The sequence below is a fragment of the Oryx dammah genome, unplaced genomic scaffold (genome assembly GCF_014754425.2).
Source record: "Oryx dammah isolate SB20612 unplaced genomic scaffold, SCBI_Odam_1.1 HiC_scaffold_11209, whole genome shotgun sequence".
Lineage (NCBI taxonomy): Eukaryota > Metazoa > Chordata > Mammalia > Artiodactyla > Bovidae > Oryx > Oryx dammah.
This window is the reverse complement of record NW_024080602.1, coordinates 2,113,684-2,139,883: the sequence shown is the minus strand read 5'-3', so window position 1 is coordinate 2,139,883 and position 26,200 is coordinate 2,113,684. Positions and strand designations below refer to the sequence as shown.

At 51.1% G+C, this 26,200-nt stretch overlaps 1 protein-coding gene across 1 annotated transcript in view; it reads left to right on the top strand.

Moving 5' to 3' along the window:
• The first annotated feature begins 2,800 nt into the window (after positions 1–2,800).
• LOC120860881 (membrane progestin receptor gamma) overlaps positions 2,801–26,200 on the top strand; it is an 88,852-nt gene continuing 65,452 nt past the window's right edge. Inside the window, exon 1 of the mRNA XM_040236584.1 lies at positions 2,801–2,909. The gene's annotated coding sequence lies outside the window, so the exon portion shown is untranslated. The remainder of the gene's footprint in view (positions 2,910–26,200) is intronic.

The window sequence follows — 26,200 nt, the reverse complement described above, 5'->3', positions numbered from 1 at the left end:
CACATGGCTTGTGGGACCTTTCCCTGACTGGTTGGTGAAAGCAGAGTCTTAACCCTTGGACTTCCAGGGAATTCCCTGCTTGTGCTCTTTCCATGATTCCTCATGCCTTCCTGCTGCTTCACTGGGTAAATGGGGGCCTGTGTATCTCCAGGAACACCCCACGGCTCACAGAGCCCAACAGATGTGCCCTCAAAATCCTCCAAGGTCTCCAGGTGTCAGCCAGGCTTTCCAGCCCCTCCTCTCTGCTTGTCCCCACCTCTGCAACTGGGTGCAGCTTCTCTTCCTGCCTAGAATGCTTGTCCTAGGCACTAGTGCATGTCCGTGTCCTTCCCAGGCTTCCCATTTCCTTGGGAGGCCCAAACCCAGTACAGAGTCCTGAGGTCCTTGTTCAAGTTCCAGCTCTGCTAACTCATTGCTGTGTGACATTGGGCAGGTCACTTCCCCTCTCTGGGCCTCCATTTCCTCGCTTATGAAACAGGGGAATTGAACCCAATATTTCCTAAGTTCTTCATATGGTCTAAGTCTAAGCCTTCTAGCCCCTCTCCCCCTGCTCTGCTCTCCCAGAGTCTCACCATCCCCAGGAGCCTCTCATTCCTCCACATCCTTCTCCAAAGGGCTCCCGTTTAATCATTCAGCTAGACCTTAATCTCCCTAACAGCAGAGGTGGGAATTTGTGGCATTTGCTGCCCAGCTCTTCTGCCAAGACATTCTGATTGATTAATCAGTAATCCACTGACCATGTCTGTTTACCTTAGTAAACTCTTATTATTCATCTTCCCTCTTTAGTTTCCCAAGCTGTAAACCAGAGGCCTGCAGTGACTGGGAGTCTGGTGGGTCACTGCATCTCTATTCACCCTTCCTGCTGTCTGTGTATGACTGTGGGGTGGGGTGGGGTGGGTGCCTGTGCCTGCTGCAGTGTCTACAGGGTGGGGATGAGGCCAGCTCTAGGCTTCAAATGCCTCATAACCCATTCTGTCTGTGAAGCCCATCACTGCCATGGCCATCCAAACAAAACAGCACACACCCTGTGCCTTCCCCCTTCAAAGAACTTCATATCTCTTTTGGTCCCTTTGTAAGGCAAAGCCAGGATTGTTTACAAGGGACCTGTTCGAGGCCACTCTGAATTCAACAAAAGCTAGGACTGGCTCTTTGTCAAGCTCTGGTTTGTACAGGATGACTGCCTGCCTGGTTGTACAGTCACATCACTTTCCCTTCAAGAACTTAAGTCTGAGAGGCCAAGTTAGTACACATCCACCCACCCACCCACCCTCTTACAATGTATGTAGCCACAGGAAAACCTAATAAGCCAGATGATCAATAGTGTGGTTAAGGATCCATAAAATGGGCCTTGAGCTTCCCGGGTAGCTCAGTTCGTAAAGTATCCACCTGCAGGAGACCTCAGTTCCATTTCTGGGTCAGGAAGTTCCCCTGGAGAAGGAATAGGCTACCCATGCCAGTATTCTTGGGCTTCCCTGGTGGCTCAGATGGTGAAGAATCCGCCTGCAGTACCAGAGACTTGAACGATCCCTGTGTTGGGAAGATCCCCTGGAAGAGGGCATGGCAACCCACTCCAGTATTCTTGCCTGGAGAATCCCCATGGACAGAGGAGCCTGGTGGGCTACAGTCCATGGGGTTGCAAAGAGTCAGACACAACTGAGAGATGAAGCACAAAAAAGGCCTTAGAGACCATCAACTGCAACCCACTCACCGTAAACTGAGACTCAGAAAGGACAGCAACTTGCCCCAGGTTACAGAGCTAAAAGGAGGCTAGAGCCCAGGTCTCTGGACTCCAGGTCCAGTGCTCTTGCCGCTGCTTGCACAGTTAGCAAGCATGGCAAGGAAGGGAGCAGAAGGAGCTCGGAGAGCCTGGGGCCACAGGTGGGCTGCTCCTCCTCATTAGTCTGGAGTTCAGAGCTCCTCTGGGAGGAGGAGGGCTGAGGCCGGAAGTGGCTGCAACCTGGGACCAGCCAGGGAGTCTGGGTGGTGAAGGTGGTCATGGGATGGGTGGTGTGTGTGGGTCTGTGTTGTTTTTTCTCTGCCCTGTGTGTCCCTTTTGGAGAAGGAAATGGCACCCCACTCCAGTGTTCTTGCCTGGAGAATCCCAGGGACGGCGGAGCCTGGTGGGCTGCCCTCCCTGGGGTCGCGCAGAGTCGGACACGACTGAAGCGACTCAGCAGCAGCAGCATGTGTCCCTTTGACTCCTCTCACCGTGTCCGCTGAGTGGCAGAGGTCCAGGTCGAACACCTCCCAGACCTGAGAAATGGGGGCCTGGGGAAAGGGTGAGGGTGGCAACCCCCCTCTCGCTCGGGCACTCCTAAGACAGCTGGGTGGAACTGACCACAGGGGCTGCGAACGGCCCAGAAACCCTCCCACGGGGGAGAGGACATTGGTGGGGTGGGGCTGCGGATGCCCAGTTGTTTTTTCCCTGTGCTCCACCCTATGCATTCTTCTGAAGGGCAGGCTCAGTGGCTCTGCCCTCCAGGAGGCCTCGGGGCTCCCAGGCCTCTGTTCCTAGAAGTGGAGGTGGGCGTGGAAGCTGCAGGGGAGAAGGGGCCCATGGACACCTCCGACTCCACTTGGGTGCGGGGCTTGGCTCGCACCTCAGGCTGGCGAGTGGCGGGGCGACCCCTGGGAGGTCACGGAGTCCGGCGCGGGTGGCTCGCTCTTAGGTGCAGGCCCGGAGATGCCAGCGGTGCCCCGCCTCGGCTCCGCCCCCGCCCGCCCGGCCCGGCCTGGCCCGGCGCGGGCGGGGTGGGCGGGGCCCGCGGGGAGGCGCGCCGACAGCCCAGCCAGGTGCAGCGAGCCGGCGGTCCAGCGGCACACGCGGCCGCGAGGACTCCAGGTCTCCTCCTGCGAGTGCTGCGTCCCTGCGCCCTTTCTGCCGGATGCCCGGGACCCTCGGAGCCCAGGTAACCCAGGGCAGGACTGCCCCCACGACGCGCGTCCTTCCGCCTCCCCGTCCACGCGCACCCCACTTCGGCCGCCGCCCCCTGGGGCTCCCTGGAGCCCGGCGGCGGCTCCCCGGGCGGCTCTTGAAAAGTTTACTCCGGGACGGCCCTGCACCAGGCGGCCGTGAAATGCAGCCTCTTTTGCCCCCACTCCTCCGCCCAGGAGCCGATGCCAAGGTGGGACGGCCGCTACCCTGTCACAGGGTCCCTGCTAAGATCCGAGTGAAGTTTGCTTTCTAGCTTTTCCCATCTCTCGCTCTTCTGAGCGTTTGAGTCCCTCCCCCTTGTCCCTCGATTCCTTAAGAAAAATATATACCCTTAGATGGGAACGGCAGAGTTGGCGATTTCTTAAGGGATGTTTACGTTTGTGCTTCCCGCCTCCCCCGGCCAAGATGTATGATAGGAGACTCGGCTGAGCCAGACCCGGTGCGGGTGAGGGGGCAGCCCTCTGCCCGGTTAGGGTGGGGTGGGGGTCACCGTCAGGGCCCTGAATAACTGGGTGCCCAGCCACGAGGAGTTCCGGGCTTCTATCTTGCCTCCCTCAGGCCACAGCCCTCCTGGGCATCCTCCACGGCCCTCCTCCCCCACCCCTCCCTTCCCCCCCCCCCCACCCGGCTCCTCAAGATGATCACTAAGGAGAGAGGGTAGGCAGAGGGATAGAGGGTGGACAGAGGCAGGGATTAAAGCGAGCTCTATAACCCTTGACGATTTGAACAGAATGGGCTTCCTCTTGCTTAGGCTTCGAGGGGCGCTCAGCTGTGTGTGAGGAAGAGGGTGAAAGATGGTCCTAACTATGCGGAGGCAGAGAGAACAGGTGCAGGCGGCCAGAGGATCAGAGAGGAGCTAACAGCACTCACATGGGCGCTTCCCTGAATTCACACACCCCCACCACCCCCGCCCCTTTAACCAGTGAGGAAGTAGGTCTTTTTCCATTGTCAGATGAGCAAAAATGGAGGCTCCAAGAGGTTAAGTAATTTGCTGGAGAAAAGTGGTGGACTTGGACCACAAACCACAGTCAGATTGTTAGTTCTCCATTTTGCTGGGCCCCTGATCAACAAGGGTTCATTTCTTCTCTCCCTCCCTTGATGTTCTTCCCCTGAAAGGGGTAGGCCCAGAGAAGCACACCTCCAGGAAGAAATAAAATCCGGTCGGGAAGCTCTTCCAAGAGAGGGCAAGCTCCTTGCTAAGCTACAAGGTCTGCAGGAGGCAGAGACCTGTTTTGCTCACAGCTATAGCCGGGGTGGCGCTAGTGGTAAAGAACCCACCTGCCAGTGCAGGAGACTTAAGAAAGCGGGTTGGATCCCTGGTTCGGGAAGATCCCCTGGAGGAGGGCATGGCAACCCACTGCAGTATTCTTGCCTGGAGAATCCCATGAACAGAGGAGTCTGGCAGGCTACAGTCCATGGGGTCACAAAGAGTCAGACATGACTAAAGTGACTTAGCATCCACACACAGCCATACCTGAAAGGTGCCCCCACAAGAATGGAATGAATTAACCTGAAATAGCAAAGACTCTTTTCCAGCTGATGGATCTTTGCCCTTGTGGAACAGAAAGGGCATTCTGATAAGTCAGACCAGAAAGGTGTCCAGTGCCCTTCCTGAAGGCCCTTGAAATCTTTACCCAACTTGTTTTTTTTTAAAAAAAAACCAGGGAGCATGTCCATAATCCCATCTGTCTTTCCAGACAGCTGGGCTTTCACTTTACCCTCTGTCCACTTCTGTTTAGGCTAGGAGAAGTAGCAGGTGGTGGGATACATGTCCAACATAGCCTTGCTCTAGGTCGGAGGCAGAGGGCCTTTGGCCCATCTATACCAAATCTTACCCATTTCTCCAGGAAATCTTATTTGGAAATGCTAGTCTTCATTCCCTTCTTCCTCTCCTTGCCATTCCATGGGGCAACCATGTATTTAGGGAAGAGGATTCAATTTCTTCATCTGTAAAATGGGAACAATAGACTCTGCATGGTTTCATGCAAGAGTATGTAGTCCAAATGGCTCTGTGAGCTGCAGATCAAACAGGTATTTCCTCACGTTTGCCTTTTAGCCTGACCTCCGCGGGTGGACTGTAAATTCTTTCTGGGAAGTGATCACTCATCTTGATGTCCCTCTAAGAGCACTCCTCATAATGAGCACACAGTAGGTTCTCATGAAGTACTTATCAATCAAAAATAATCTCTAGAGGAAGAGAAATGGCTAAAAATTGGTGAAAAATCACCCCTCTCTAGCCATGTAAGGAGAAGGGATACTCTACAACACAGGGGAGAGTCTAGGAGGGACAGGAGGGGTCTGAGATCCAAGTCTAGCATCGAGTGGAAAGGCAGGGTGTAGCAGACTTTCTATCGCAGTGCCCTGAAGACATGTGAAGCTCTGCCAGGAACCCTATAACCTTGGATTCCTTAGCAGATGTGGTGTCCGCTTTGGCCTGAGAACAGACCAGAATACCCAGAGCTGGCCAGTTCTGCTCCTTGGAGAAGGCCACTGAGAGCATAGCTGGGATTCAAGGCCCCGCACTTGGCCTCCCCCCCACCCACCCTTCACACACACACACCAGTGGTTCCTACACTCATAGGCCCTGCCGGCTTCCTACTGCCATTCCTGGCTCTTAATGAGAACCCAATGGAGTAAGAGCCTCAGACCCAGAATATCTCAGCTGGAATAAGCCTTAGATTTCACGGTCTTACACCTCTTCTGTGTTTTCCTTTCCACAGCACTTATTACCGTCTAATATCCTGTATGTTGTTCATTGTTATTTGCTAAGTCGTGTCTGACTCTTTGTGACCCCATGAACTGCAGCACCCCAAGCTTCCCTGTCCTTCACTATCTCCCAGAGGTTGCTAAAACTCACGTCCATTGAGTCAGTGCTGCCATCCAACCATCTCATCCTCTGTCACCCCCTTGTCCTCTTGCCCTCAACCTTTCCAAGCATCAGGGTCTTTTCCAATGAGTCAGCTCTTTGAATCAGGTGGCCAAAGTATTGGCACTTCAGCACCAGTCCTTCCAGTGAATGTTCAGGGTTGATTTCCTTTAGAATCGACTGATTTGATATCCTGTATATTTCACCTAAAAATCTTGTTCATCAGCTGTCTTCCCTGTTAGATGATCGGTTCCATGAGGGCAGGGCTTTTAGGCTGTTTTATTCACTGCGCTCTTTCCAGGAGCGAGAGCAGTACCCTGTGTGCCGTGGGTGCTTATTTCATATATGTTGAATAAATGAACCCAGCCAGGCTGCCCTTCTTCATTGTACAGCTGGGGAGACTGAGGCCCAGAGATGCGTGACCTCTTTTTCTTTTTAATTTTTTATTGGAGTAGAGTTGCTTTTCAATGTTGTGTTAACTTCTGCCATACAGCAAAGTGAATCAGCTATAGTTTTATATATATCCCCTCTTTTTTGGATTTCCTTCCCATTTAGGTCACCACAGAGCAGGGTTTCCTGTACCACACAGTAGGTTCTCAGTACTTACCTATTTTATACCTGTGTGTGTGCTAAGTCACTTCAGTCTTGTTTGACTTTTTGTGACCCCATGGACTGTAGCCTGCGAGGCTCCTCTGTCCATGGGATTCTCCAGGCAAGCCATGCTCTCGTCCAGGAGATCTTCCCCACCCAGGGATCGAATCTCCACATCTCCTGCATTGGCAGGTAGGTTCTTTACCACTAGTACCACCTGGGAAGCCCATTTTATACATAGTAGTGTGTATATGTCCGGAGAAGGAAATGGCACCCCACTCCAGTACTCTTGCCTGGAAAATCCCATGGACGGAGGAGCCTGGTGGGCTGCTGTCTATGGGGTCGCACAGAGTCGGACATGACTGAAGCGACTTAGCAACAGCAGCAGCAGTGTATATATGTCAATCTCAGTCTCCCAATTCATCCCAGCCTCCCCCTTCCTCCCATACATTTGTTCTCTATATCTGTGTCTCTCTTTCTGCTTTGCAAAATAAGATTGTCTAATACCATTTTCCTAAATTCTCTCTATATATGCATTAATATGTGGTTTGTTTTCCTGACTTCACTCTGTGTGATGTCTCTAGGTTCATCCACATCTCTGCAAATGGCACAATTGTGTTCCTTTTTATGGCTGCGTAATATTCCATCGTGTATATGTACCACATCTTCTTTATCCATTCCTCTGTTGACGGATAAGGAGTGACCTCTTGAAGGCAGAAGTGGAGCTTTTCTTGGTTGGATTCGAGTCTATTCTAAGTTGGGTCTCTGTCCCAGGCACCAGGTTGCTAGAGGTGCTTAGGAGCTGCCTCAGCAAGAACCTTCAGGCCAACTGCCTCCAGTTACTCAGAGGGGAGCTCCTAGCCAAATATATCACCATTCATATAGAGTGATTCGAGAGAGCCAGATGGGGAGCACTCCCCATCAGACCCCCATCCCCAAAAGAAACTGCTGCTCTCCAGAGGTAGGCTATGGCTCTGTTAGTGGTGAAAGCAGTACCCTTTCCAGGCAACCTTTTCAAATTCCCCAGGGCCCTAGAGAACCCAAGAGGACCAAAGTCAAGTCCCTGATGGCCCTGGGGAAAGAGATGAAGCCTCAGGTCTGCTGGGGAAGGCTCACAGACCAGTCTGAGAAGGTGCAACCAGACACGTGGGCCCGGAAGAGTGAGGACATCGTTCTGCTCAGGGCGCCTGGCTCCAAGGCCTCCCTTAGGAATCCAATGAGTGGTTTGCCGGAGGCTCCAAGAGCTTGAATTTCCAGGATACTGTGTTGGGACAAGCAGGTTGGAGAAGCTTGGGTATGTGTGGGTGGGGGTGGGTAGGGTGGAAGCTGGAACTTTTTATGGGATAGAAAATATGGGAGATACACCACACATTCACAAGCACCGAGCAATTTAAACGTCCTGTGCCCCGCCTCATTCTTCCAGCCACTGTTGTTTCTGCAAAGGACTTTGTCTGTGTTCTAAGGGAAGACTCAAGGCCATGTGGTATTTATTGGAGGAAAAGACACGGATGGCGAGAAACCCTCCCAGAGAGGTTATTGCAGGAACAGGAGATGAGGTACCTAGAGGTGGCTCTCCTCTGCACACTCACTGGAAATGTAGACCCTGCCTTTCCTAACTGCTTGGACAAGCAGGGCTGCATTTTTAGTAATAAGCATTCACTAAATGCTATTTGGGTGCCAGACACCCAACTAGTTCTAAGTGTTCCAAGTGCTTGTCCTAGGTAATCCTTACAACAACCATGAGGTTGAAACTATATCATCTCCATTTTATAGATGAGGAAACTGAGCCTCAGCAAGGAGATATAACTTTGGCTAAGATGACAGTTGCTGGGATCGGGGACTGTTGACACTATGGACCGCATACTTCTATGCTGCCAGGCTGTCCCGTGCTTTGAGAGCAGCCTCTACCTTCTAGATGCCGGTAACCACCTCTCGCTTCTTTCTTGACAAACGTAAATGTCTCCAGATGTTGCCAATTGACCCCTGGCAGCAGAATCACCTCTAATTGAGAACCATGGGGTTAGATGATCTCTGAAGACCCTCCCAATGATTACCCTCAGGACCAGGAGGACACCGTTCTCTTTCAGCCCCGTTCTGAAAGTGAGGACTGTGTGTATGTGAGGAACCTGTGTGTGGGGTCTCCAAGGCTTATGGGGGCCGTGTGAGCTCTGAGAGCAGGAAAGGCGCTGGGCCCACTGGTCCTCTTGCTGGGATCCAAGGCCAAGGTCTCTTTGCCTCCCAGACCTTGGGCTCCATAAGGAGGCAGGGGTGGGAGAAGAAGGCCTATGGTCGGTCCAGGTACTAAGGTCAGCAGCCTTCCAGCCAGTGACTAATCATCTCTGCATGCCCTGAGGAGTTGGCTCCTCCACGTCCCCTTTCCTGCTGCCCTGGAAGGGGTCACAGGAAGTGAATCAGTGGCCACCCGCTGTGCAGAGGAGGGAAAGGCAGAGCACCGGGTGTCAGACCCAAGGTTCCATGCACTCTTACCCCAACCCAGCCCTGGTTTTATTTTGTTTATTCCTCCTGAGTTAGTTGTTTATTAACCGTCCATGGAAGCCCCTTCTGACCTTTTTGCTTCATGGAAGGGTGAAGATTTATCTTCTCTAGGAACGGGAGGAGTTTGTCAATGAGCCTTAGCAGTAAATCACTGTTCTGAGGGCAACAGGCTGTGAAATTTGGGGTAGTATGAACCCAGAATGATCGGTTTGGGTTGTTCATTCTTCTAATTCTCACTGAAGGATGAGAGACTGCTCTAGATACTGCAGAAGGAGCAGGGAGTCCGACACAGCCCTCTGCAGCAGAAGCCTTCAGTCTGGGAGGGCAGAGGTCAGTCTGTAATTGCAGTGCACAAAGGAGGGTCTGGTCAGCTCCACCCAGGGTGTGAGGTAGGGAATCGGGGATGCTGGGTGGGGCTGTGCCTGGATTTGGGGAGTTAATGGTGGCGTACAGGGGATTTCAACAAGAAGAGCTTGGGTGTGAGTTTTGGTTTTTGCCTTTTTTGTGTGTGGTAAAATATACACAACATACAGCTTAATTTACCATTTTAATCATTTCAAAGTGTGCAGTTCAATGTCATTAAATACATTCACATTATTGTACAATCCTCATCATCATCCAACTCCAGAACTCTTTTCACTTTACAGAATCAAAACTCTGTACCTGGTAAGCACTAACCACCCTTTCCCTCCTCCCACTCTGCCTCTGGTAACCACCATGCTGCTTTCTGGGTACCTCATGTAAGTAGAGTCTTTTTATTTTTTTTTTTTTAGCAGAATCTTACAACATAAGGGGTTTGTGTCTGGCTTCTTTCACTTAGTATTGTGTTTTAAGGTTTATTGGTGTGGTATACATCAGATTTTCTTTCCTTTTGAAGGTAGAATGAGATTCCAGTGTTCAATATACCATATTTTGTTTATCAAAAGACATGGGTCGCTTCCACCTTTAGGCTCTTGACAGTACAGCTGCCATAAACATGAGCAGACAAATATCTGTTTGGGTCCCTGCTTTTAGTTCTTTGAGGTATGTCCCCAGAAGTGGAATTGCTCGATTCAATGGAAGTGGTACATTTCATTTTTTAAGGAACCACCATACCATTGAGGAAGAAGAGTTAGAACTAGATCTTAAGGATGAACATGAGCTTTTCAGGCATCTAAGTAGAGGAAGAGGAAGGGAGGGGGACAGGAAGGGGAAGAGGGAGGGGAGGGGGAAGGGCCTGGACTGCAGCAGGAGACAAGAGGCGCAGCGGTGTTTGTGCTCGGGGCTGGATACGGACCGCGGAGGGTGAAGGGTCTGGGACCAGGCAAGAAACTTGGGCTCCACGCTGTGGGTCGCGAGAAGCACTGAAGGGGGTTTCAATCAGGAAGTGATACAGGTCTGTTGTCATCTGAGAAGGGCAGAGCTGAAAGTGATGTCACAGAGGGCCTGGCAGTGAAGGAGGCTCAAGGCAAGCACTGGAGCCTGGTGATTGAGCTGGGTGGAGGGAGCAGGTCTGGAGAGTGGGTGGGCTACACAGGGCACCTGGGTCTGTGCTGGGTGAGTAGTGGTGAGGCTGCTAGATGAACTTAACAGGAGGCACGCCTGGTTTGACAGGATGATGAGGGCATATCCATTGGCTTGAAGGGGCCTGTGGAACCACGTGGGTGGAGACAGGATTTGAGGGGTGTGCAAAGCTATGCAGAGCTAGGTGCTGCAGCAAAGTGGCAGAAGCTGGTCCAGGGCAGGGAAAGGACTACCATCAGGTGGCACAGAGGATCCCACGAAGTTGGAGGCCAAGACACGGGGAGAGTGCTCTGCTCAGTACTGCCCATCCCTGCCCTGAGTATTTCATATCTCTCCATAGGTTTTCTCTACCAAACTCAAGGCTCTGAGCTTGAGGCTGGGCATGGGAGTTGGAGACATAGTGATAAACCCAAGCCAGTGACTTTATTTATTCCTCTCATAAGGCTTAGAAGATGGAACTTGGCCAATACCTTTGCACAGTTAAATATTGACACGATGGTGATAGGCACTCTTTAAAAGAAATGGAGCATGCTATGAAAGTATGTCATGGGGACATGATTTAACCTAGGGCAGGAGCTCTCACATCTCCACTCCCAACATTCTGGATCTGATAACTCTTTGTTGTGGGGACCGTCCGGAGTGTTGTAAGATGTTTAGCAGCATCCCTGGCCTCTCCCCACATACCCCAACCCCAGCTGTGATCATCAAAAACATCTCTAGACGTTGCCAAATGTCCCCTGGAAAAAATCACCCTCATTCGAGAGTCATTGGCCTAGGGACTAGGAAAGGCCTCTTGAAGAAGTGGTGTTAATCTGAGTTCTAGAAGATAGATAAGAATCAAGATAGAGCAGGGATGAGGAGTGGAGGAGAATATTCAAGGCAGAGGTAACTGGAGTGCAGAGGCCCTGAGGGGGGATGGCTTCCATTAGATGGACGGGAGTAGAGGAGGTGAAGAGGGGCCAGGTTCAAGGGGTATGCAGGAGGGAACACAGGCAAGGAACCCATCCAGGTGTGGAGGATGAAACTTGCTGGAAGCTGGTGAGTTACATTTGGGGCCTGTTGTGTGGGAAACCCCAGGGAGTCATCCAAATGGGGCCCTGAGCTCAGAAGACAGGTCCAGCTGGAGATGCATGTTTGGGAGTGACAAGCTTAGCCTTGGGTAGACCAGGTGCCCCAGGGGGAGCTTGGCCCACAAAGAGCAGAGTAGAGAGGAGGACCTAGAAGTGAGCTCCAGGGGTGCTGGCATTCAGAGACTGGGCCTGGGGAGGCAGCCCAGAGACAGAGCAGGGGCCTGGGGAGTGGGGTGCTGGGGGAGCCCGAGGATGAAGAAGATGGGACCTGGCCTGCAGTGAGTCTCTGGAGCCTTCAAGTAAGGTGAGGACTGGGGCACGGCCACTGGATTTAGGGACCAGTGACTCGGTCATTCTGGGGTCACGGAGGATGGGCCAGGAGGGGACAGCTGGCAGACAGCCTTTCCAAACGTGTCAGCAGAAGGTGAGGAGAGAGCATAAAAACCAGAAGGAAAGTGCGATAAGGGAGGGTTTTGTTTTATTTCTTGAATCTTGCTTGTTTTGCTCCCATACCCACCTTTTTTTTTTGAAGAAAAATATACATGGTTCAGAATTCAAAAACTGTAAAGATTTTAGAGTGAAAAGTCTCCACACCCATCTCCTTTGGCCTCCCAGCGCCCTCCACTCCTCAGAGGCAACTCCACCAGTTTTTTACATATTCTTCCAGAGACATTTCACGTGCAGATCAGTAAATGCATGTATGATCTTTCCTCAAAGAAGGTAGCAACACTGTATGCATTCTTCTGTCCCTTATTTGGTCTTTTTCCACTTAGCTTGCTCTCTGTTTTTTTAAAACTTTATTTCTCATTTATTTCTTATTTTTGGCTGCACTGGGTCTTTGATGCAGCGCACGGGCTTTCTCTAGTTGCAGTGAGTGAAGGCTCCTCATGGTTGTGGTGCGTGGGCCTCTCTTTGCAGTGTCTTCTCTTATTGTAGAGCACAGGCTCAAGGAGCTTGGGCTCAGTAGTTATAGCTTGCAGGCTTAGTTATCCCCCAGTCTGTGGGATCTTCCTGGACCAGGGATTGAACCTGAGTCCCCTGCATTGGCAGGCAGATTCTTAGCCACTACCACTATGGAAATCCTCCACTTAGCTCTTTTGAGAAGCTTCCAGATGAGTTCATGGAGAGCTTCTTCATCCTCCTTTACAGCTATGTAACGTTCCATGGCATGTAGTTAACAAATCTCCTGTTTGGGGACATCACAAACAATGTCCCTCTGAATCTCCTTGTGCTTTGGTCATTTCGCAGTGTTAGTGAGTGCATGTGGGAAAAAGTCTCAGAAGTGGCGTGGATGAGTCAGAAGCTTTGTGTGGTTTGTGTTTTGAAAGCTATCAGCAGATTGCTCTCCATAGAATTTATAAGAATGTTCGCTCTTATCAGTAGAACACGAGGATACTCATTTCTCTATACCTTCCAACACAGTGTTACCAGCTTACTGATATTTGCCAGTCTGGAAGACGAAGATAGTTTTTCACGTCGTTTTAATTTGCATCTTTCTTGCTCTGAATAAGGGTGAACATGTTTTCATAGACGAGAGCTATGTGCATTTCCATTTCTATGAACTGTCTATTTGCATGTTTTACCCATTTTCTGTGAGGTTATTGGTCCTCTTCTCACTGAATTAGAGGTGATCCTTGTGTATAGGAGAAACTAGTCTTTTGTCTGGAATATAAAATACAAGCATTCTGCCCCCCCACACCCCCCCTACACTCACAGTTGATCAGGGAAGTTTTTTTTTTTTTGCTGCTATGTTTTCAGAATTGTGATATTCACTGGGGTTGGGGGGTGGTCCCTGGCTCAGGGGTCCCTGAGGAAGTGTTGGAGTAGGTTCGACATTAGGACCAGGACTGGAAACATCTCTGCTGTGTAACAGGCAGAAGGGCAGGTAGGATGAGGGTGCCGGGGCCAGGAACTTGGTGGCAGCAAGTTTTGAGAGAAAAGGCAGATGTTTGAGTCCACCGATGCATGGGATTGTGTTAACAAGGTATAAGAAAGTTAAAGAACAGGAGAGCAACTGTACTAGCAAAGCATGGATGAACAAATGCTGGAACCTGAGCTAGATGAGGGAAGTGAGGGGATGGGTATTCTGTGTTTCCTTAGATAGTGTTTTTTTCTGTTTGGCACATGCTAATCAGTGGGCCGAGCTGATGGCCAACACGGTTGCGTTTCCCCTGTGATCAGACTCCATACTCTGAATCCCCTACTTATCTTACTGTCACATGCACCGTATGTTTCCCCTGCCCTAAACCAACCCAGTGCCAGGTCCCAGGCAAGTAGAGACAGCCCCAGTGCCCCCATTCTGCTGGAACTATTCAAACCAGCCAATCCTGAGCTGCCCTGCCTGCCTTTCCCATGGAAACCCCAGGAGAGGCTCTGGCGGTAGGCCTCCCCTCACTTCTGCCTCTTGACCAAAGCCTGGCGCTCCCCTGAGGGCCTGTGTGCTGTGCTGTGCCCCCATTCTCTTGGGAAATGTAAGTAAAGCATTCTTTCGATGTCATTAGCCTCCCTATGTGCCGTGCACACACCGTAAATTAAAATCCTGTGGGTACAGTTAAGACAAGAGGGACCCTTGGAAGGACAGAGTGTGAGGATGATTAAACTGCAGGTCTCGGGGAGCCTGCAGAGCTGTCCGTGTGAGCGCTTAAATAAACAGGCTCTCGGTGTGGTCTTCCTAAAGGAGGTGTCTCAAGACGAGGATAGCCTTCATGGAAGGGCAGGAACACAGATAGGGAGGCACAGAGAACCGTGTAGGTGTAGGTGGGTGGGGGGTGATCAGAACTGGGAGGCTTGAGGGCAGTATATTGAGAAGGTGAATCTGACTGCATATGGGGAAGGAGGAAGACATGGGGCCAAAGATGCAGGCTGGGTCCTGTGGGTACTTCTTGGAAGATCGTTTTTAAATTCCCAGGAGCAATCTGACCTTACATTAATTCCCTTTGTGAGTTCCGGGAAGGGCTCTGGAGCAGCGGATGAGGAAAGCCCTGGAAATGACATGCGTCCAGCTCTGGCCTGTAAGTGTCAGGTTAAGAAACACCTGTCCCTGGATGAACTCAACTGTCTGCCTTCGCTCCTGAGACTTGCTGCCACCACCTCCTGGCACCGCCACCCTCCTCCCGCCTTTCTGCCTGTTCCGCTGCAGAGGTGTTCCCTCCTGTCTCTCGTCCCCCCGCCCTCGTGGTGCTTTCTGACACCACCCCCCCCCCCCCGCCATGAAAGCCCCGTCATCCTTGCCAGAGCCTCCCTCCACTGGGATCAGAAGCCCATCCGGTTCTTCCAGTGGCACTGGATTTGAAAGAAGAATTCTTGAAGACCAGAAAGGCTTCACAACATGGAGAAGAGAGAAGTAATGATAGAAGGATGAGGAACAGCCCTGCTGCACTGGAGCTGGGGGCTGCAGTCCGCAATGTCTCAGATCACACAGAGTGTGTGTGTGCGTGCGTGTGCACCAGGGGAGGATTTGCCTATTCTAGTCATGCTGGTCCACCTCCCAGACCTGTGCTTTAAGTCAGTAAATCCACTGGAAGTTCACAAACGCGCTCACACTTGGCCATCACTGAAGCTACCTGGTGATCTTTCTCTTATTGTTGCCTCGAGAGTTATTGACCTTTTGAGAGTGGAATTTGTGGGGAAATAACCTCATGTTCAGCTCGTGTTTACCTTGCAGCCAGGAACTCTGACCTGGGCTGGGTGTCATAGGTCTTACAAGTCTGTTGCATCTGTTCTGCTTCCCCAGCAAAGACACCACGTGCCCCTTCTCCAGTAGGCTCGATCGCCCCAGACACCAGTGCAGAGAATGAAGGGAAGCCAGCTGGGCTGTGGTTGGCAGAGACCACTTCTAGAAGCAGGAAGAGCTCGAGCAGACCATGGGTCTCCTCAAGGGGGAAAGAAGGGGCGGGAGCCCCACAAGACCAGAAAGCGGAGCTTGTGCATCAGGACCCCCAGGGTGCAGGAAGATGGTGATGGCTGCTTTGGGGGTGACAGGTGAGCTGTTGGCAAGGGATGGGGCAGGAGACAGGGAGCTCCTGTGGGCTTTATCAACAGTGTTTCAGCCTCTTTGACAGGCCAGGGGAACCTTGGGGGGCTGCTAGTTGGATGAACTGTGGCTTTGCACTTCTGTGAGGGATGATGAGGCTTTGAAAATGCTTCCAACTGGGCAGTTGTTGTCCCTCGAGTATCCTTCAGTGGCCCTCGGGGCAGGAAACAAGTGTTTGTTTCCCCAGAGCAGGGCCCAATAATGCTTCTCGCTGGGGTCCGTCCTTATGACGGGCATTGCTGGGGAGCAGTGGCTCTGAGAAGGGCACCAAGAAGGGAGGGCATCTCTTTCTGAAATATGGGGCACCAGCAGTTGAGTTCTTTGATGGTTTTGGTATGCATCCTCCCTGGGACCCGAGAGGTTTTCAATGGTTTGAAACCATTGTTTTCAATGGTTTGAAAACAAATTGTAAATAATTTTTAAAAAAGATTGTGTGAAGGAGGATGAAACGTTTGACTTAAACGTGAGGCTGGGGGAGGACTTGGAGGAAGGGGAAGTGGCTGTTGTCTTTGTCCCTCCTCCCTCTTGGACTGGTTTGCTTTAATCTTCACTGTCCTCCCAGAGACAGTCCTTTGAGTCCAGCAGATGCCCAGTTTCTGTAATCTTGCTTCTAGGTTGTCCCCTAGCAAGATTGGGGGCTTCTGGGCTTACCCTAAGACCAGCTTGCTGGGTGACCTTGAGCAGGCCTCCTGACATCTCTGGGTCCCGGCTTTATACCTTGTTCTCTTCTGGAAGCATCAGTTTTGTTCTTTGGGTTTTGTGTGTGTGTGCGTGTGTGTGTGTGCATGTGCACGCGTGCACTTGTTAAGTCGCTTCAGTCATAGCCAACTCTATGTGACCCCATGGACTGCAGCCCCCCAGGCTCCTCTGTCCATGGGATTCTCCAGGCAAGAATACTGGAGTGGGCTGCCACGCCCTCCTCCAGGGGATCGTCCTGACCCCGGGATTGAACCTGTGACTCTTATATCTCCTGCACTGGCAGGTGGGTTCTTTACCACTAATGCCTCTTGGGAAGCCCCTTGGGTACTTTATGGTCTCCTGTTAATGATCAAATCTGCTTATCACCCTCCAGATTTCCTTCAGGGCCTGAAAAGAACAGAAAGGGAGTCTGAAGAAGTGAAGTCCAGTGGTCAAGCTCTCAGGGGCAGAGGGCCAAGGGAGGGAGGGGTCAGGGGACACAGTCTCTGCCCTGCCTGGGCCTCCATCCTGCCAGCCTGGGTGTGCTGTGAACACCCTTTCTTGTGCAAAGGCCTCAGATTTGACTTTCAAAGAGAAAACACCTGTCCTGATAGAGAGGGCCTTGTTCCATTCCAGTTGGCTTTGTTCAGGCCCCTGGGCTCAGTTCATGTGTCCTGCTGGTGTGGGGAGGACAGAGGCTGGGCAGGGTCTCTGGGGGGTTGATCAAAGCAGACGATCCCTGCTTTGGGAGGGCTGACGTGTTTTGCACACCTGGTGGTGCCCAGTGTGTGTTCGTGCTGGTCTCTGAGCGCCTGCTGGTGCTGGCAAGCCTCACCTCCTCAGCGTTCTCACTCTAGGGTGTGGAGACTGAGGTGCAGGTGGAGACTGAGGTGCAGATGGTTATGCAGCTCGTGGGGCCACCTGGGCCTCCCAGGAACACTCAGCCAGCCGTGACAAGGTCCCCTAACTCCTTGCCCAGTGCTCTCTTCCCACAAAGATGGGCCTTTGTTTACGATGGGCCTTAATGGAGCTGGGTTCTCTGCCCTGTGCTCCACCCCTCCTGCTCAGATGTATCCCCCAGCCAACATAAGTTACTGTGGAAATGAATTCTCTATGTGCTGAAAGGAAGACCTGGGCCTCGGCATGAAAAGTAAGAGGGAAAAAAATTCCTCTGATGATTTTCGCTACTCCCATGACACCTCTCCTCTCCCCAGAGTATCAGCATGTTCCTTAGGGCCTTCTTTAAAGAAAGAAGTGAATCTCTAATGGTGAAATTCCTAGCCTCACAGTGTGGAGGGTAGGCCCTGACTCACACTGCAGAGGTGACCCCACCTTACACAGATACCAGCCCTGTGTGACGTTCCTAGGCCAAGAGATAAGGGACCTGTCTTCAAGCATGTTTCCACCTCCTGCTTCCCAGTACTCTGTGACACTGTGGGGACACGTGATGGGAAGAGACATGTTACCCCTGGACGTGATTTTTCCTTTCTCACTTTTCATTCAGTCTGCCTGAAGTGCAGGAGACCTGGGTTCAATCCCTGGGTCGGGAAGATCCCCTGGAGAAGGGAATGGCTACTCACTCCAGTATTCTTGCTTAGAGAATTCCATGGACAGAGGAACCTGGTGGGCTACAGTCCATAGGGTCGCAAAGAGTTAGACATGACTGAATGACTGAGTGACTTTCGCTTTCCCAGCTTTCCACCCCTGGGCAGAGTGCATCACTGTCCACAATAAGCAGAGGCTGTCGGGACTTTGGGGGCAGACAGGGATGGCCGGGGATGGCTGCAGCCAGAACCCACACCCACTGTCGCCAGCCTGGCTGATCCAGCACTGCTGGCCTCTGGCAGGTCCTGCCGGGTTCTAGGCTGGCCTCCAGACACCGTGCAAGGCCAGCCTGCAGCCTCAGGGGCCTCTGGCAGCAGAGGTCAGGCAGGGCAAGACTTAACTATTTACACCTTCCCAGCTCTGGCTGTACCTTCTTGGGGGCTGATTTGAAGGCATCTATTATTATTCTCATTCTTCCTGGTATTTTGAATAATTCATTTTTCCTCTGTCCTTAAAAAAAAAAAGAAAGAAAACCTGTGCTTAATAATACTAGAATAATGACCTTGTGTCACATTTTGCCACTGGGGCTCTTAATCTACTGCCGCAGTCAAATATTGTGAAATGTGTTGCTTTTGACATTGGGTGAGCAGGAAAAATAGTGTCCTTGTGAGGAGGAAGGAGGATCTGTTTTGTGGTTTCCCTTGTAGCCTGCGACAGCCCAGCCAGGAACATCGTCCGTCATAATAATGTCATACAGGCAGGCGACTTTATGGACACTTACTGTGCACCTTGGCCTTAACACAGGCTCTTGTTAATGCTTGAAACAGGCCAATGCCATAATCACTCTGAGGATTATAAAGAGCCTATGCAATGTAGGAGAGCCAAGTTCGATCGTTGGATCAGGAAGATCCCCGGGAGCAGGAACTCCCTAGGGGACTTTCTCATCCCTGCTTTAGTATTCTTGCCTGGAAAATTCCACAGATAGAGGAGCCTGGTGGTTGACAGTCCATGGAGTCTATAAGAGTTGGATACAACTGAGTGACTAACACACACATACCTGGAGGCTGATTGTGAAAATTCATTGGAGTGTAAAATGCCCATAAAAGTCTTGGAATAGACCAAGTAAGTGCTCAGTAAGTAGAATTTCACCATCAACATTGTCATCCCCGTTTACAGAGGAGGAAAGTAGGGCCTAGAGAGACCTCAGGACTCAAAGCCACGTCCCCCTCACTCCAGGGCCCAGACTCTTTCATCACTGATGGGAATAATTGTATATTACAGAGGTTCCTGCCATCTGGGCTTCTCATTGTCTTTGGGGCCACTTGCAAAGTCACGTGGGCCCTTTGTTCTTCCCCTCCCCCTGGGCCCCATGTCCTTCTCTGATCCCCAATGTCCTCTAGTCTCCGTTGAAGGTCTGGGCACATGCCAGTCCCCTGCCTGGTGCATGTGACTTCCTCCTGCCAGTTACACCTCCCTGGCTGCCCATGACCATTTCCCCCTTGCTTATGGGCTGTGTTCCCTGGGTAATAATTACATGAAATGGCTCACTTGCCAGCTTGATCAGTAAATAATTCCCCCCCCCCCACCCCGGGGGCAAGGGGGGGGGGGGGGGGGTGGATGGTTGGCAAGGAAAGCTGCTCAGAATGCCAGTCATCTGAGGAGGGAGGCAGGAGGGAATGCTGAGCTCCATGACCAGGAGGAGGGGCGCACCCGGGGGCTCCCTGTGCCCTGCCCCCACCCCCAGCTGTCCTCCCATCTCTTGTCTCTGAGTTCAGCAGCAGCAAACCTCCCTGCTGTGGCTGGCCCGTTTCCCCTCTCTGGGCCTTTGCTCGCAAGCTCCTCTCCCTTCCTTCCTCTCTGCCAAAGCAAGTGCTCCCCCTCATTTGCGGTCCGCCGCCAGTGCTGCCTCCCCCTGGGAGCCTTCCCTGACTGCTCCCACATCCTTGCTCTGGGCTCCTTCTCAGGACTCCTCGGCCACAGCACAGGTCTTTTCTGAGTGCTCCCCAACATGTCAGATGCAGTGCTTGGTTCTGGACACCCATCATGGAGCAAGGCAGAGTCAGACGTACTCCCAGAGCACCCGTGTAGCTTGGAGCACAGCAGGGAGGCCCAGAGAACCCAGGAACAGAGGGCAGGTCAGGGGCACTGGAGCCTGATGGAGTGGGGCTTGGGCGGACACTGGAGGTGCAGTGGAATTTTCCAGGCAGACATGGAAGGAGGGCAGAGGCATCTCGGAGCAGAGGGACCAGTGCGTACAAAGTACCGAGTTATGATTTGGTGGTTGGATGATGCCTCAGTTGTGGAGGGGAGTCACCTAGGAATCACCCAGCTGGGTGTGTCCAGGAGGCAGGCAGCCACTCGGAGAAGTCTGCCTCCTGCCCTCCATGGCTCCCTCACAGTTTCACTACTGGGCAGAAAGAAGGGATTCTTCTCTGTGAGGGTGGCCGTGCTTTCCTGTACCACCTGCTCACCGAGCGACGTGGATTCCAACCTAAAGTCCTGCAGTGTGCGGCGGATTCTGGGCCATGCGAAGGCGACCGATCTCAGAAGTTCAAGGCAGTTGCTTCCCCACTGGGGCTTGATACTGGAAACACCTCCCAGGTTCCCCAACTGGGGCATCTGATTGAAAAAGCGTGCAATGGACTGGCCCAGTAGGCTCATGTGCTCACAGCCCTTGGGTTATTTGAGTGCACGGGTGAGTTTGGGACTTACCACTAGAGTGCTTTTCTAGGCTCCTGCCTCTAACTTCATCCCCTCTCCAGAGTGAGCACCCCAGGCCCCACCTGGACATTTTCCCGTGGGGGCATGGAGTGACCCACCGCTGGAGAGCAGTGCCTCTGTGGCTTGAGCTGACACCTGCCTCCCAGAAGCTACCTCTCCGTGGGTAGGGGGAGGGTGCCTTGGTTCTGCCCTCGGGGGCTGCATGGCCTCTTACAGGCTTCCAGGGCTGCCCCCTCCTCACCCCATGTCCTCCCTGAGTCTCCCTGCTTTTCTTCCTCCTGTGATCTGGGCTCCATCCCACAGGCTGACAGCCTTATCTCAGACTTCAAGTTTCTGATCAGATTAGCAGCCTGGGAGGAGAGTGCAGATAGGATCGTGCTGCCCCAGAAGCCTGACACTTCCTGTTGGGGTGAGGGGAACCCCAGCAGTCAGGGCCTAGTTCACCTGCCATCAAGTCGGCAGGGACTCACTCTTCTCCACCCTTGGGGGATGGACCTGCCTGCTGCACTCACCCTGGAAGCCAACAAGCTGTGTAGACTAGGCACCCTGGTCCTGATTCTCCAGGGCGCAGTGGTGGACCAGCTCAGCTCTCACCTTGGCCTAGAATCTGAGCATTCTCACCCTGGGTCAGGGTCAGCTGGGCTCCTCCTCCTTTCTCTGACCTTCGGAGGGCCTTGCTTAAGTGAGCAGTGGGTCCAGGCATCAGTGCACCATAAAACTCCCTGGGTAGTTTTAGGGCTTCTCAGGTCGCTCAGTGGTAAAGAATCTGCCTGCCAGTGCAGGAGACATGGGTTTGTTCCCTGAGTCGGGAAGATCCCCTGGAGAAGGAGATGGCAACCCACTCCAGTATTCTTGCCTGGAGAATCCCATGGACAGAGGAGCCTGCAGTTCATGGGGTCACAGAGTCAGACACGACTGAGTGTGCACACACACTCAGGTAGTTTTAAGGTGTGTCCAGAGCTGAGGACCACTGGGCTAGATGCCTGAGACCCACCTGTTCAGCTCAACCGTGTGGAAACAGTTTCACTTGAGTAAAGCAGCCAAGGCCGTCTTCTTGTGTATATCACTGAATTCTAGAGTACATCTTTGTATTTTATAAGAAGGTATTTAAAAATTTAAATCAGTAAAAGCAAATATGTAATGATTTTAAAGACAAGAAATGTGTAATATTTTGGAATCTCAAGTAAATGTAAACAGGAAAACAGACCCTGTCAGGTAATGAAAATGACATATTCAAAATATTGAAATCTGTATATGTTAAAAACACAAAATCTAGTCATGAGAAAATGGAAGATGAGCTATTATTTTATTCCTTTTAGAGCAGAATCTTAACATCAAAGTTGGCAGACTTATTAGGTCACAAGTATCTTTTGCTATAAAATTTTCTAGAAAAAGCTTTTCCTGACTCTCCCCTAGTTGAGGAATGGTAGGAAGATGTATCTGTGAGATATCTTCGAATATTTTCCGCTGACAAGGCCTTTGGGCTTTTTTTTTTTTTTCTGGGACTGCAGTCTTTTATTTATAAGGAGCCATAGTTTTTGTTTCTAAAGCGTTTCCGGTTTGTCCTTCAGTTCTTTAGTTTTATCTTGTTCAGATGGCAATTCTGACGCAACATTTCCTGTATCAGTTTCAAAACTGTCATGTTGATATTCCACATGTTAGGAAAGTCTGTGAACAGAGTAATAATTATTTTTGCAAGAGCATTTTGCTTTGTCTGCTGCCATACAACGTCTGAGAAGGACTCAAGACGTGTTTCACGTTTCAGCAGGATTATTTTTAAATGTTGTAATTGTCTCCTTTTAAAAACATAGATTTTGAGTGATTGGTATAATGAACTATCATGCTTGGCCTCAACAATGGTCAACTCATGGCCAATCTTGTTTCTCTGTGCCCACACCCATCCACCCTGCTCCTGCCAGCTTCTCTTGAAGCTGATTCAGACATCATCTCACCTCTGTGATTACTTCAGTGTATATCTCTAAGTTAAAAGGGCCCCGTAAAAAAATGTAACCATCATACTATTATTACATCTTAATAATTGATCATTTCTTGTTATCATGAATTTCTTTTATCGGCATTCAGATTTTCCCAATTGTCACATGTATTTTTTTTTTTTACAGTTGGTTTGAGATTTCAGATCTTAAAAATTTTTAAATAAAAATGTTAGACCAAGTAAAATAGACCATTTGGGCTTGGAAGTGCAGGATTCATGAAGAGAGCATGCAACCACTGGGTGAAAGTTTCTAGGCAAATGGACCAGACCCTACTTGTAGGTTTCAGAGTGTGGTAGATGGCAGAATTGTTCAGTTGTTCGGTAAACATGTGTTCATTCCACAGTGGCAGTGTGCCCAGTGCTGGGCGGGACACCTCAGACATAGCAGTGAACAAGCCAGGCTCCACCAGCCTTGACTCAGGGGAGCCCAGAGCACAAGCATTTCAGTGTGAGGTTTACAAAGGGAGCAATACAACCCTTGCAGGTGATACTGGGGGTAGCCTGGAGCCACTGCTGGATTTCATCAAAAAGAGAAAGTGGAGGAAGGAGTGTCTCTCCCTGAGTAAACAGCAAGTGCAAAAACATGGGAGTGTGAACGTCCAGTGCATTCAAGGACAGTGATGGGTAGTGGGGCATCGGGGGTGTGGCAAGGCTGCTGAGAAGTGAGGCTGCTGTTGGCTTGAGGATGTCTTATAAGGAGTGGGGTTCTCTGAGACCTTCCAGAAGGGACCCCAGAGTTTTGTTGTAGGAACATAAAGTGTGCACTGTGAGTCAGGGAGCCTTGCAGGAACTCTGAGGAGTTATTTGGATTTCCCAGCCCTTCCTGGGTTCCTGCCTCCGCTAGACTGGAGTCCCACTGGGACAGGCCTGTATCAACCTGGAACTCTACATACCTCCAGCGCCAGGCACACAGAGCAGATTCACTCTGTGTCCACTGCCCATGATCTTACTGTGCTCCCAGCGCAGGACACCCATGTTCCCCACCCTGTTCACTGCACCTGGGACAGAGGGAGCCCCCTTAGGTCTTCAGCTTGGGGAAGGGCAGCTGCATCTCCAAAATGTGTGGTTTTGGAAACTGAACCCCAGTGCTGTGAATGGGGGACGCGAGGCCAGTGTTGCCCTGGGCCAGCAGGAAGGCTGATACCAGAGTCTGATACAAGAGCTTCTCAGGTGGGTGTGTAAGGAAATGCCAATGTGTACAACCCGTGGGTTGGCCCACATAGCTAATTCCTCCAAGACTGGCCAGCAGTTGGAGGATTCTTCATTTATTTCCTTATAATAGCACTGTTACTTTGGTTTAAAAAAAAATGAATGAATGAATGAATGAATACATAAATAGTAACACACATGCTCTAGTGTAATACACAAAGTCTAGTGTTATGGAAAAGTAGAAAGAAGAGAATAAAGCAAATCTCAAGAGGTAAACCCTACCGTCTAGAGAGAACCATTGTGAACACTTTGAGAAACAGCCTTTCAAACACTTTTATGTCCATAAATACAAGCAGTTAAATGTAACACAGTTTTATATAGATGCCGTTGCAAGATTTATGCTGTTCCATAACCTGCTTTTTTCATTTAACAGCATGTCATGACACCGTTTCCTGTCCATAACTGTAGATCTGTAACATTTTTATAGCCCACCGTACAATTTTACATGGATGTACGGTAACTTATGCAGACAGTTCTCTATTGCCAGAAATTTGGATTGTTTCCAATTTTTCTCTACAAAGATGCTAAAGAGTATTATTCAGCCTTTTTTTTTTTTTTAAGATGTGCAATAATTGCCTAGTGGTAAATATCTAGAATAGCTGGAACAAAGGAAATGTTCCTTTCACCCAGAGTCCTAAAGCCAAGCAGGCAGGTCACCATGGCAACCCCGCCTCACTTGTGGCATGCCCATTAGCCTCAGCTCCAGCCGGGGAGGTGGGTCAGAGCTAAGGGGAAACCATCCGTTTTCAAGCAAAATTATAAACCAAGATGGAAGAAGCATGCAAGAACATTAAAGCAAAATTGAGATGGTTTAGGATGCAGTTGTATTCTCTAGTAGATGCCGTAGCTTTTCACTCTCACAAGTCATCGATGATACTTTTCTTATCTTCATTTAGCTGATGTGTGTGCTCAGTTTCTCCGTCGTGTCATACTCTTGGAGACCCCATGGTCACCAGGCTCCTCTGTCCATGGGGTTTCCCAGGCAAGAATACCCAGGAGTGGGTTCCCATTTCCTTCTCCAGAGGATCCTTTCAACCCAGGGATCAAACCCGTATCTCTTGCATTGGCAGGCACATTCTTTACAGCTGAGCCACAAGGGAAGCCCTCATTTAGCTGATAGGAGAGTTCAGATTGAAGAGATTAAGTAATCTCCCCAAGAGCAGACAGGAGAGATGATGAAGTCAGGGTTTGAAATTGGTCTGCATCCACTCCTCATGATTCTCCTAACCCGACCTAGGGTCACCAGCCACCCTCTCTCCTGTCACCATCCCTGAGACTTCCAGTCCGAACTCCCAGCTCTCTAGTGCATTCACTCCCACTGCATCAGACGGGGTCCACACTGGGTCTTCCTCTGGGCTGTTTCCAGGCTGCACCCTGGCCACCTGCCGCCGCACATCCTGTGCCGCCTCCACACTGAACTATGGGGAGCTCTCCCTCCCTCCACGCCTTGGCTCCCCCTGTGCCCTCAGCTTAGAGTGCCTGCTCCTCCATGGCTAATGGGCTACCTCAAGGTTTAGCCCAAGCTTTGTTTTTTCAAGAAGTCTTTCCCAACTCCCTGGTGTGTCTCTCCTCTGTGTTCCTCTGGAAGCACCTGGTTCTAACTGCAGTTTGGCCATCAGATGTGTCCGTCATCAGTGCCGATCTCCTAAATGTGAGCTCGTCGTATTTCTCTCTCCATCCCCATATCCTACCGTAGCCTTGGACACAGAGTGGGTATTCAGTAAGTGTATGCCGAGGAAACGAACAAATGACAAGGCATCTTCCTGTTCACTCTCCATTTCTGCTCCCAGCCTCAGGGACGGCTTTAACCCAAGCAGATTGAATGAGCACCCTGCCCACCAGGAGCTGCTCTCTGGTTCTCTGCCTTGCTCGTGACAGTTCCCCACCATTGCCCCACCACACCTGCTGCTAACCTCCATCCTCCTTAAGCCCCAGGCACCGCCTTTCCTACCCTTGCCTTGCCAGGGGAACTGAGGTCCCGGAGAATCACTTACATCACCGCACCTGGCCCACCTTCCTGCACATCCCAACTTGGTCAGTTTTGCCCCATTAGTCCTGGGGCCCCTTTTCTCATTCCTTGGGCTCCTCGGTCTATGCTCCTCTCCCTTGAGAAACTTCAGATAGTTTGAAAGTCACTTCTCTCTGCCTCCTAAATTGATCTCTAGCCTTGACTTCTCTTCCAAAATGTGGTCACACTTTTAAATTACAATCTGTGCAAATCCAACTTGACCAAAAACAGCCCAGGTCTTCCTCTCTCTCTCCATGGGTGTCACCATTTCCCAGCCCTTGGGAGATGATGCTCTGAGACCATGCAGATCTCCTGACCAGGCCTGACTGGAACAAGGGGGCTCATTTTCCCCATGGAGAGGGACAAGCAGCTGCTGCTGTGGGCGAATTTGGCCTCGGTCTGTAGATGTTCAGATTTGTCAAGAGAAACTGGCGTCCAGGTTTTTATGGGAAGTCCCTTGATCCTTTTTCTGGCTGCATCGCATGGCATGTGGGATTTCAGTTCGCAGACCAGGGGTGGAGCCAGTGCCCCCTGCAGTGGAAGTGCAGAGGA